The 13,411-nt window shown below is 38.2% G+C and overlaps 1 pseudogene; it reads right to left on the bottom strand.

The window, feature by feature from the left end:
- Positions 1 to 9,830: 9,830 nt before the first annotated feature.
- LOC136393267 (high mobility group protein B1 pseudogene) lies at positions 9,831 to 10,394 on the bottom strand (annotated as a pseudogene).
- Between the last annotated feature and the right edge of the window lie 3,017 nt (positions 10,395 to 13,411).

Here is a 13,411-nt window from a genome sequence, read left to right on the forward strand (position 1 = left end):
TCCTTCATACTTGAAGGATAGCTTTGATGGGTATAGTATTCTTGGCTGAAAGTTCCTCTCTTTTAGGGCTTTAAATATTGGGGTCCACTCTCTTCTAGCTTGTAGAGTTTCTGCTGAGAAATCTGATGATAATCTAATAGGCCTTCCTTTATATGTTGTACTCTTCTTTTCCCTGGCTGCCTTGAGAATTTTTTCTTTGTCATTGGTTTGTGTCATCTTCATTATGATGTGCCTTGGAGTGGGTTTGTTGGGGTTAAGAAAACTCGGTGTTCTGTTTGCTTCTTGAATTTGAGCCTTTAGTTCTTTCCATAGGCTTGGGAAGTTCTCATCTAATATTTGTTTGAGTATATTCTCCATTCCATTTTCTTTCTCTTCTCCCTCTGATATACCTATTATTCTTATGTTTTTCTTTCTGATGGACTCAGACAATTTCTGTAGGGCTTTCTCGTTTTTTATTATTTTTGAGTCTCTTTCTTCTTCTCTCTATTGTGCCTCACGTTACTTGTCTTCTATTTCACTAATCCTCTCTTCTATCTGGCCTGTTCTATTAGCTAAGCTTGTTACCTTGTTTTTCAGCTCATGAATTGAGTTTTTCATTTCTGTTTGATTTGTTTTTATAGTTTCAATTTCCTTGGTAATATATTCTTTGTGATCGTTGAGTTGTTTTCTGATTTCCCTAAATTGCCTTTCTGTGTTTTCTTGTATATCTCTGAGTATTTTTAAGATTTCTATTTTAAATTCTCTGTCATTTGTCTCCAAGGCTTCTAATATGTTAAATCCTTTCTCCATAGATTTTTCCACATCTATTTGTGTTACCTCTCTATCTTTTGTATCCATAATATTTGATTTCCTTTTTCTTATTGGCATCTGAAGGTGGTCTTGTTGATAGTATTAATTAGAATTAATAAAGAATAAAAAGGAAAAAAAAAAAAAGGAAAACACTCCACACACAAAAAAAGTAATAATTTAATATTTCCCCCTTTTTTCTTTCTTCTCTTCCCCTCCTCTCACCTCCTTAGGGAAATATCGTGATGACCTGTGAATTATATTATGCTAAATGGAACAAAAACTGCCTATAACGGAGGGCCTGATTTGGGGGTGAAGAGTTCAAGGGGCAAAAAATGGAGTAGGGACCTACTAAATGCAAAAAAAAAAAAAAAGAGAAAATCTTAGACAAGCATAAAATGATTTGCTTGTAAGTGATGGTCGACTAAGCGATATAATGAGAGGGATAAGAGGGAAACAGAAAAAAGAAGAGAAAAAAAATATTTAAAGAAGAAAAAAATAAAAATAATAAGTAAAAATCTGTTGTATTAAGTGGAGCAAAGACTAAATACAATGGAGACTTTGGGTTGGGAGGAATGCTAGTGAGTTAAAAAGCAATGTAAAAAGTACCCAAAATGCCACAAAAACAAACAAATAAAGGAAAATCAAGAACAAAAACAGAAAAAAAAAAGAACAAAAAAAAAAACAAAAAAAACTTGAGTCCCAAATTAAATAATTTGTTCGTGATTGAGGATTGAATGGGAGGAAAAGTAAAAGGAGAAAAGAAGACACGAATAGAAAGAAAAAAATAAGAAAAAGAGAGAAACGAAGGAAGAAAAAAGGAAAGGAAAAAAAACAAACAAAGAAAAACAAAAGGGGAGAGTGTGAGAGTTAAGGGTTTTGGAGTGTAACCCTAAAGGAGGGTAAGGATGAAGAAAAGAAATAAAATGTAACACTCATGGGTAGTGTAGTTCAAGAAAAGGGTAGCATAGGATGGGCAGAGAATAAACGGACCGAGGTGGAGGAAATACAAATAATAATAAAGGCAATAAGAAAGAAGAAAGAAACAACAACAACAAAGAATTAGTGTTACAAGTTATAAAGTCTGTGGATTTTTCTTGATTTTGAGAGGTTAACTTCTTCCTTTTTCTTTTCTCTCCCTCTTCCTGGTCGGTGACTCTGTACCCCAGGTTCTGCCCCTGTGTCACGCTTAGGTAGGGATTTGCAGTTGATGGGATTCTATGGCAATGTCATATAATTGGCTTTAGTCTCTCTGGTAGTCAAGGCTTCTTGGCATTTGCAGAGTCCAACAATGAGATAGTTTGCTTTCCTGGAGTCTCTCTGCTAGTCTCCCCTTCCTGAATTAGCAGCCTGGTGATCCAGCTATGAGGCTGCCACTGCTTCTGTCTGGGGAGTAAGAGGCTCAAAGAGCTGGGAGATCCCCAATCTATCCTCACTCAGCGCAAGGCTCTGGGTAAGGCTCTGGCAGTCAGAGCCTCCATCGTAATCAGGTGGGGCTGGGAGTCAATTGTTGTCAAGGTGACTGTTCAGCGCCTACCATTCAGTTGGACCACTCAACCCAGGCTTTCCACACTTTGTAGCCTGTTTTGGCTGGGAAGGAGATGCACTATTCGCTGCTTGTTGTATAGATCTTAATATCTGCCAAGTTCCTCTTGTTAGGTATATCCCTGAATATGGAGGCTCTGTCAATCAGAAGTTGCCCCTGCCCCTTTCACGAAAGGCACTGAAAAATATCACGCCTCTTGTCTTGGATCGCTGAACTGGGAGAGATCTTATCAATTAGAGCCCCGTGGGTGCGCATATTTTGTGGGTTAAGCTAATTTAAGTGATTGGATCCACAGCTGTGCTCCAGAAAGTATTTCAGGCTGCCTGCGCGCCCCTCCCCCAACGCTTGATTGTTAGCTTGAATGGCTGGGTGAGGTGCCCCGCCCATGGAGAGAATCTCCCGACTAGGAAAGACAGGCTTGGTGCCCCTCCCAGACCGTGGCACGGGGCGTGCACGCAGTTTCTCAGTGCACGCCGGTGGCCGGGACCCTCCGGACCGCGGCACGGGGGGCGCGCGCGGTTTCTCAGTGCACGCCGGTGGCTGGGACCCTCCGGGCCGCGGCACGGGTCACGTGCGCAGTTTCTCAGGGTACGCCAGCTGCCGTCAGTGCCCAGGCTGCCGCTCCCCGAGTGTGTGCAGGCAGTTGCACGTGTGGGTTGACTCACCAAAGGCGTACTCCCTCCTCGGCAACAGTCCTTTCACTTTCAGTGTGTGTGTGTAACTCCGGGATGCTCCGAGGATAAATTTTTCTGTTTCTAGTTGATAAATTTGTTGAGATTTTGGGGAGATCTTTCGGACGCGCTGCTCATGGCACCATTTCCGTGACGTCACTAAATGCACCCATTTTTAATTATGGTTTAATGAGGTTTTTTTTGGGGGGGTTGTTTTTTTTCTGATTTACTTATTTCACTCCGTATAATGTTATCAAGATCCCACCATTTTGTTGTAAATGATCCGATGTCATCATTTCTTATGGCTGAGTAGTATTTCATAGTGTATATGTGCCATATCTTCTTTATCTAGTTGGTTTAATGAGTTTTAACAAGTGAATACCAACCATACTACAACCACAGTCAAGAAATAGCATATTTTCATCACCCTGAAATATTCCCTTGTACCCTTTTGCTGTTCATGCTTCCTGAACCACAACCTCTAGGCTTAGGCAACCAGTAATGTGCTTTCTGTAACTATATATCTATATTAGATTTTTCCTTTTTAGAATTCCATATAAATAGAATCATACAATACTTACTCTTTTAACATCGAGTTTCTTTTGCTCAAAATACTGTTTGAGATTATTGATACTGTTGCTTACATTAGTTGTTCCTTTTAATGCCTGAGTAATATTTCATTGTGTGAGTATTCCATCATTTGTTCATCAGTTCATCTGTTGATGAACATGTGGGTTGTTTGCAGCCTTGGCTGTATGAATAAGGCTGCTGCAAACAGTCATGTACAGATATATACTGATTCATATTTTCATTTGTCTTGGATAAATACCTATGAATGAGATTGGTGAGTTGTATGGTAAGTGTATGTTTAGCTTTGTAAGAAACTGCCCAATTATTTTTCAAAGCAGTTGTAGCATTTTATGTTCCCTCTAGCAATGTTTGACAGCTCTAGCTACTTCTTGTTCTTGCAAACAGTTGGTATTACAATCTTTTTCATTTCAGCCTGTCCAGTGGTTATGTAGTGGTGACTCATTCTAGTTTTACTTTGCCCTTCCTCGAATACTAATAATATGAAGCATTTTTTTTTCAGGTATTTTCTGGTCATTCATATATCTTCTTTTGTGAAGTGTTTGTTCAAACCATTTGCCCCTTGTTTTTTTGTTGTTTTTTTCTTTATTAATTTTTAGAGAGGAGAGAGAGTGAAAGAGAGAGAGAAAGAGAGAGAAGGGGGAGGGAGGAGCAGGAAGCATCAACCCCCATATGTTCCTTGACCAGGCAAGCCCAGGGTTTTGAACCGGCGAACTCAGCGTTCCAGGTCGACGCTTTAAACACTGCACCACCACAGGTCAGGCATTGCCCCTTGTTTTATTGGATTGTTTTATCTTCATACTATTGAGTAGGAGTTCTTTATATATTCTGGATACCAGGCTTCTGTCAAATGTGTCTTTTGCAGCAATTTTTTTTTCCAGTTTGTGGCTTGTCTGTTTTTCATTTTCATGAAGTTTAATTATCATTAAGTGATTTGCTCTAATTTTTGTTTTTAGAAATCATTGCCTATTTCAGGTTCAGAAAGATTTTCTTCCATGTTTTCTCATCCAGTCTTTTATAATTAAGTATGGTGTTAGTTGCAGGATTTTGTAAATGTCCTCGCTCAAGTTGACTTGTTGAGAAATTTTATCATAAATGAAACATTTATCAAATGCTTTTTCTGTATTTCCCTTTATTCTGTTAATACATTGAATTACATTAATCAATTTTTAAATTTCAAATCAGTGTTATTTTTTTGAGATAAACTTCACTGAATCATGCATGATACAGTATCCTTTAAATACTGTTGGGTTTGATTTGCTAATATAATGCTAAGGATCTTTGCATCTACATTCATAAGGAATATTGGTCAATGGTTTTCTTTTCTTATAATGTCTTTAACAGGTTTTGATATCAGTAATGCTGGCTTCATAAATGTGTTGGGATATATGCCTCCCTCCTCGATTTTGTGAAGCAGTTTTTGTAGAATTGATATTATTTTTCTTAAATATTTGATGAAAGTTACCAATAAAGCTATCTAGGTCTAGAGTTAGGCCCATATTAGGACTTTAATTTTTAAAATTTAATTTCTTTAATAGATATAAGGTTAAGTAGATTTTCTAATTTTTTTAAAATCAATGTTGATTATGTATGTCTTTTAAGGAATTTGTTCACTTAGGTGTCAAGTTCATTGACATATGTGTTCACATTATTTTATTATGCTTTTAATATTTATAGAACCTAAAGTGCCGCCCCCTCTTTGGTTTCTAATACTGTATTGGTTTCTTGTTTCCTTTTGTCTATTGCTTTTATTGATGTTTTTTAAAAACGGCTTTATTTTGATTTTTCTCTTTTTCTGTGTTCTATTTTATTGACTTCTGCTCTTATCTTTACTGTTTCATTCCTTCTGCTGACTTTGGTTTAAAATCTTCTTTGTATACCTTCTTAAGTTAAAAGCTTTGATTGATTTTGTACCTTTATTTTATTCTAATATAAGCCTTTAAAGGTATAAGTCTGCCTCTAAGCACTGCTTTTGCTTCATCCCACAAATTTTCATATTTTGTACTTTCATTTTATTATATTCAAGATATTTTTTAATTTTCCTGTGTTTCTTCTTTGATGCACAGTTTTAAAAGTGTATAGTGTAATTTTCAAATATTTATATATGTTCTAGATTTCTTTTTTAATTAATTTTGTTTATAGTCAGAGAATATCTGTCCTCTGAATGGTTTCAATTAGGATTTATGTGATGGCCCATAATATGGTCTATCTTGATGCACTTGAAAAGGTCTGTATCCTGCTATTGTTAGGTAGAATAGTCTAAACATGTCAATTAGATCAACCTGGTTCTTAATATTCTATGTCTTTATTAATTTTTTCCTACTTGTTAAATCACTTATTGAAAAATAAGTATTGACATCTCTGACTATAATTGTTGATTTGTCTATTTTTCCTTGCAGTTCTATTAGTTTTTGCTTCATGTATTTTGAAGCTCTATTATTAGGTATCATCCATGATATTCCATTCTGGCTGGTCAAAACTCAAAGGTCTTAAAATAACAAAAAACTCAAAGGTCTTCCAGGCATATGTAAGCACTGAAAATTGGCTTATAGCTCCCAGTCATGATATAATCTCCTACAATACTGTGTATATCAATCAGTATAATCTAGGATGTGCTGTGATAACAAGCAACCCCCAAAGCTCAGTGGCTTATAACAACAATGTTTTTATTCTTGCTTATGCTGCATGCCCACTGATGTTGGCTGTGACTCTATTATGCATCTTCTTTTGAGACTCAGAGTGATAGAGCAGTTGCTGTTAGAACATTACTTGTCATAATTGCAGACATACAGAACAGAGCAAACAATGTACTGGTTTTAAATCTGTTTCCTCAAAGTGTCCAATGTCACTTCTATTCATATTTCATTGGATAAATCAAGTCTTATGACCAAGGCTAACATCAATAGGATAAGGAATCCAATCCTCCCCCAAGAAGGAGCACAAATATTTGTGAGTAATATAGTTTACCACACTATGCTAAGCATTCAAACAGCTTCTTCTTTAATCATATAAGTACCTTCTAGAAATTGGTACTATTATTATCTCTATTTTATAGATGAAGAATCTGAGCCACAAGGAGTAACCTGAAAAAAAATCAAACAATATAGTTGTCTCCCCTTATCTGAAGTTTTGCTCTCCATGGTTCCAGTTACCTGTGGTCAAACATGGTCCAAAAATATTAATTGAAAAAGTCTAGAAATAACCAATTCATAAGTTTTAAATTGCATGTCATTCTGAATAGCATGATGAAATCTTGTATACTCCTACTCAGTTCTGCCCAGACATGAATCATCCCTTTGTCCAGCACACCCATGCATATATGCTTCTGGCTTGTATTATCATTTAATAGCCAACTGAGTTATCAGATCAACTGTCTGGGTATCGTGGTGCTTGAGTTCAAGTAATACTTATTTTACTTAATGATTTAGGCCTCAAAGTGCACGATGTTGGCAATTCAATATGCTAAAGAGAACCTGCAAAATGCTTTCCTTAAGTGAAAGGTATGTATGAATAGGAAAAAACAGTCCTTTCCATGGTTTTGGGCATCTAATGGGGGTATGGGGGTCTTGGTGTGTATCCCACACAGATAAGGTAGAATAATACTGTAATCAAATAGAGAGACCTGGACCCAACTTGTTTGACCCCAGTGTAATTGTGCTATATGTCATAAGAGATAAGGAAAAGGAAGTAGTGGGGGAGTTTGGGAAGAAATGTAACAGAGAGAAAAGAAACAAAGGGAGATACTAAAAGTAATTGCAAACTACCTCCTATGGAAATATGATCTAGTGATCAGAAAGGGATAAGGAAAAGAGAATGGAAAAGGCCAGAGAAATGAAGAAACTTCTCTTATCTGAGTTCTTCCCAGTCCACCCCTCATCTGTTCACTTTGTACTGCATGCCCTTATCTCACGCCATTCCAAATAAGCCCAGCTCCTGCCTCGCCATATTCCAAAGGCCCTAACACCATTATCTACTCTGAGGTCCCCCAAAACACCAGTCTATTTTAATTGACTATTATGTTTCTACAGTGTAAAAGTAAATAAGATAAAATAAAATAAAACTCAATGTCAACTACATAAATTTGACATTGACCAAAGGTATTTCCATCATTTATACCTGGCTTGCTGTAAAATTCCAACCATTGATAATTTTGTATTGTATCTGGAAACATGAATGAAGATAAACCAATTAACAAAGCTTTCTGAAGTAATTCTATGAGAATTAGTGGTAGATATAGCTTATTAAAACAATCTTATAATTATATGAAAAAAATAAACTAGAAAATACTAGCATATATTAAAAAGGCTTAATTTCATACTATATAAAATACTCATACAAAAATATTAGATCCTTATAAGTAAATACACTGGGGAAAGAAATAGATGATTCCTTGAAGAGGAAATAACTAGCAAACAAACACATGGAAATAATTCAATCTTACTGATTTTAAAACATGCAAATTAAAACAACAAGGAGGACCATTTTACATTTACTAAATGAACATACAACTCTTTAAATGTCACTATTGGCCACAGACCTTTTTGGGTTTTTTTTTTTAACTTTTTTTCTTTCAGTGACATTGCTATGATCTTAAAGTGCTGGTGTTACTCCTTGTTGAGAATGACATAGTAACCACACATAATAAGTGTATATAGATTAAAAGTCATAATATTTTCCCAGTTGGACTCTAAGCTTGTCCCAGCATTCTGGGTTGTGGGAGGTTGGAGGGGTGGAAGTTGGTCACAGTAGCCATTTGGTAAACCTCTCATGGAGAATTGCCTGTGTCTCAAGGAAAAGACAGGAAGCTGTGGTTGGGGCTCTCCAAGTTCCTTGGTCACTGGGAAAAATAGAAATTTCATTACATCCAGGCTTTTGACCTTCAATCCTACCACTAGAAAATATTCTGAAGAAAGAATCCATAAGGAAAAAATAAATAAATAAAGATTAGCTGCCACATTAATTATTATAAGAAATATTACAAAATAAATGTCTTACAGCAGGGGAATAATTAAAAATATAGTGTAGTTACTGAAATTACAGACTATGCAGCAGCATGAGACATACATCAGAGATGGTCTTAACTGACAATGGGGGAATGTACTCATTATGATTATCCATGAGGGCTAAAGGGAGTAGATGCAAAATTAGCTCTGTGGAGGTGACAAGGTGGTAAGCAAAAGTTCTCTCTCACTGATTTAGATTATTGTGTAACACAGATAGAGTATTTATATAATAAGAATTCTATTTTTAGAGAAAAGGAGAAATAGGAAACTATGACCCTTTGTACTCTGCTTCTCATTGGAGGCTCCATGATTTCATTACAATGCAAAACTCAAAATTATTCCCATTTTTGGTATATTCTAATAATACATTATAAGCTTACTCAAAATTTGAATTGGCCATCCTCATGGAAGGGTTTATGTGTAGATAAATAGCTTTTATATTAAAACAATTAGCTTGGAAGGCTAAATGGAGAATGTACACTAATCCTGTTGTCCATTGAAGTTTGTTTAAATTACAGGGCATTATGTGGGGTGTTGGTGAAGTCAGAAAGCATAGTTTTAAAAGCATGATATTTATATTTAAAAAATGTTCAATATGTTTTTGTTTCTAAGAAATTTCAGATAAGAAATCTCTCCATGTAAATTGTTATTTGATTGTTATTCTGAAGATGGTACACTAAATACACAATATTGTCTGTGTTTCCAAACTTTTCGCTACTCTTGTACTATTTTTATTGCACTTTTCCAGATTAACAATTAGACTCATTACATTACATTTTTTTAATTTAAAAAAGTTGTATTTACTTAGAAGCATTCAGAATGTCAACCAAACAGCTGCAAGTTTTTTTTTTTTGCAATTATAGAGTGGTATTCAGTTAACAGAACAACAATCATTTTGTATAAGCTGCATCAGAAACAACTGAAGATGAAAAAACTACCATCTTCATATATCACTAATCTGTGCTGTGCACCAGCAAGAACCTGCTTTAAATCTCCATGCCAGCTTACAACCCTCATACTGTACCAGGCAAGATTAGTGGCTATCAAAAATACCACCAGGACAGGGCTATCCAAAGACACATTCAGTACTGTATTAACTAGACAAAGAAAGACAATGTACGGGTTACAAACAAATCTTACACAGACTTGAATTTACATTTATTTAAAAAGGAGTGAGTCATGTACCGGAGGGTTAAACACTTTGTAGACAAGAAAGAAACCTGTGCTAGAACCAATTTATTCATCTTCTTCTCCGTCTTCATCTTCCTCCTCTTCTTTTTCTGGCCTCTTTCAGTCGTAACAACTTCTCCTTTTTTGCTGCATCAGGCTTTCCTTTGGCTCAGTTTGCAGCAATATCCTTTGCCTGTTTCTCCTTCAGCTCAGCAGCCTTCTTTCCAACAGGTTGTTGTCACCTGCAGCCTGTGACTCTACATCTCTCCCAGGGGACAGGCCCGGATGTTCCCCTATGCTTTTTTGGGTGATACTCAGAACAAAACAAGGAAAAGGTTGAAGGAGGCCTCTCGGGGGCACTGGGATCCTTGAACTTCTTTTTAGTTTCCCCTTTAGGAGGGATATAAGTTTTCATTTCTCTTTCATAACAGGCCTTGTCCACTTTTGCCACGTGTTCACATTTTCCTTCCTCTTTAGCAAACATGGTCATCCACTTCTCTGAGTGTTTAGAAAACCCTGAGACATTGAAGCATCTGGGTGCTTCTTCTTGTGCTCCTCCTGGCAAGTTTGCACACACATAAAGCATGATAACATTTTGCCTCTGAGATTCTTATGATCTCCTCTGCACATGTTTAATTTCCTCAGCAAGCACAGGGGTCCCACAGTGCCCATCTGGCACTCACTGGCCAGGACACTTTTTCTGTGGAGCTCAGTGGACTGCAATCATCACTATGTTACATTTAGAGATGATTCATCTGAACCGCAATATGGATGTTGAAGAGAGACATTCAGCATATACTTTGGAAATGTAACTAAAATATTGTTTTTTACAAACAAACTTATTTGAGATTTTGAACACCTTGTAGTGTCTCCCCCTTAGTGTTGCATCTTGTCAATGGCAAGGATAGAAAAACCAGACAAAGTCTCCCAGATGGAAGGGCGGTGGATGAGTGGAGCAAGTGGGAAGCTGTAAGTTTGTGTGGCTGTTTTGGCTGAGGAAAGCTAGGTTTCAATAGAATCCTGGAAATGAGTATGGGTTCACTGCTGGATGGGGGTGAGAGTGCAAGGAAAGAACAGGGGTGGGGAGAAGAGCTGTGTACCCCAATACTTCTGAAAACAGCTTTCTTAGTATTCACCCATTGAGGTTGAGGCAAAGTTGGGAGGTGCATGAAGCTTTGTTTGTAGCTCTCCTCACCCTCAGAGGTAACAGTGCAGAAATCTTGTGTGCGTGTGTGTATGTAACATGGGGGTGGTGGCACAGGCAGTGGTATGAGGAAGAAGAGGAAAATTCAAAGGAGAGAAGATAATGAGGCTGTTGAGTGTGGGAGCTCAGAGCAGAAAATATTCTGGTGCCTGGGAGAACAGGAAGGCATGTATATAAATGAGTGTGTATTTCTTTTTAGATTCTTTCATTCAGAAGACATCTCCCTGGAGCCTGAGGCGTCCCCTGAAGTGCTGTCAGCTCCACTTAACTGAACTAATGGAGAAAGAGTGAAATGCTAGGTGAAGGAAGTGCCTTCAGCCACTCCCAGGGAGAGCCAGCACTGGGAGCAGAAGCAGGATGGTGAGAGGAATGCCTGACCCGAACCAGTTGAAGACCATGTTTCCAGATGTTCCTTTTTCATACTCTCAACCTCACTGCAACAGTGCCCTAATCAGGAAGGAAAACTGTATTGTCCTGTGGCCCTCTCTCGCACTAGGGCAGCTGGACGGCTGCTCCCCACACTCTTTCTCTTACCTTCCTTACTTCCAGCCAGACACCAAGGCCTCCAGCCTCAAAGGAGAACCAGTCCTGGGACAGTACCAATGACAAGTCCAGGAGGTGTGGCTGAAAGGGTTTCAGAAGCCCTGTGCTCTGTCAGACACTCTCCCCAGTGGCCCTGCCTCTCCCTTCTGCCTATGCTCTTCCTCAGAGGCCTGCCTGCCAGAAGTGTGTCTCTGGTCAGGAGTCATTAGGGCAGAGGGAGTTTGTGGGGCTGAAATGCCACATTGGATACATTTGCAACAGCCTTCTGTGCTACTCTTTTTATATTGTAAATGTAAAGCAATCAATCTGCAGTGTTGCTTTTAGGGCCCTATAAATCTCATTGTTTCTGAGGAAAGTGTGCTCCAGGTTGGAAAACAGCAAAACTCCAATAAGCAAACATTTGGAACACAGACCTTTTAAAAAATGTTGTCTACAGCCTTTGGCAATGCCATCTGCGTACTACAAGTGTTTCTTGTGTACGTGATGTGTGTGGGAAGCATAGTGTCCATGCCTTCATAAATGGGGCACTGCTGCTGGTGCTCTAGGAAGGTTGTGGATTGTTCCCCAAATGCCCTTGGCTCACATAGTGATGATACTTTTCTTCTGATTATATCAGAGAGGAGGTCTCAGTTTGGAATTGTTCTAATGCTTGCTTATTGCTAGTATTATTACTATTATTTTAACAGGTGTAGGCTCAGAGCTCTTGGCTAGTTTGGTTGATACAGAGGGCAGAGTCCCAGACTGGATCCAGCTTGCAGATGAGATTCACACTGATATATGTAGAGCCAGCATTCTAAAATTCAGAAAACTTGCCTAAAACCCAGATTTCTAGCTTCTGTTGAATAATCTGAACATCTGGCAACTCTTGCAATTTTTTATGGCAACAGCTGGCTCTCTCCTGTAAATCGGACAGAAGCTCTCCAGTTTGCTACAGTCACCAGCACTCCTGATTGTGTTGTACAGGACCCATATTATTCACTTTCAATAACTCCCCAGCCTCTCTTGGCATTTGAGTCTTAGGTCTACTTTAGGAATTCTATGGCTAAAATGGTAGATCACAGTCAAACTTGGGTTCTAAGCTAAGGAATTGGGTCTTTATTCTGTAGGAAATAGAAAGCCGTTAGTAATTTCTAGTAGGGCAAACAAGGTTTGAAGCAACTATTTCAAAATGATTCTGACCTTTATTCAAAGCTGGGAATGAAAGGAGGAGAAGGAGGCAGGAGGCTGGTGAGGAGTGACTTTAAACCTCATTGCCTGGGGAAATGAGGGCTGGGGCTTCTTGCTGGACTGGGTAGCGAGGAGCTGGACCTCCCAAACTGTGAAATGAGTGAGTGTGGCCTTTTAGACGTTCAGTTAAGAGCAGTGTTGGGAGCCTTGGGCAGTGCAGGGTAAGCAGGGAGCCAGATGAGGATTAGAAACACAAACATGTTCACCAGAGAGGTAGGGCTAACTGGCTCAGAGCCTAGAGGGACTTCTTGAAGCAGAACTACAGAGAGAAGGGCCTTCAATAGGGCTTATAAGCAGAATGGGAATTTCTAAAATGGGCAAGCTGGTTCTGGCCAGGAAGGTAAAGGCCCAACCAGGGTGGTAGCTGTAGTAATAGAAAAAGTTGGAGAGAGGTAAGGGCCATTTAGAAGGAAGATTCAATTGAATTGATGACTAATAGGAAATTGGATGTGAAAAAATAACTTTAAGACTTTTAACTAGGGAGTCAAGATAATTAGCACCCTATGCACACACATAAAAAGTGAGAAAGAGGAAGACATTCTTAAGTATATAAAATATGAGGAACCATCAGGATGACCAGTAGTCATGGAAGGGACTGGAGTTTGGAGAGATCTAGATTAAAAAGAAATATTAGGGTATCATCTGCACAGAGATTGGAGATGCAGAGGGTGAA

The sequence above is a fragment of the Saccopteryx leptura genome, chromosome 2 (assembly GCF_036850995.1).
Source record: "Saccopteryx leptura isolate mSacLep1 chromosome 2, mSacLep1_pri_phased_curated, whole genome shotgun sequence".
Taxonomy (NCBI): domain Eukaryota; kingdom Metazoa; phylum Chordata; class Mammalia; order Chiroptera; family Emballonuridae; genus Saccopteryx; species Saccopteryx leptura.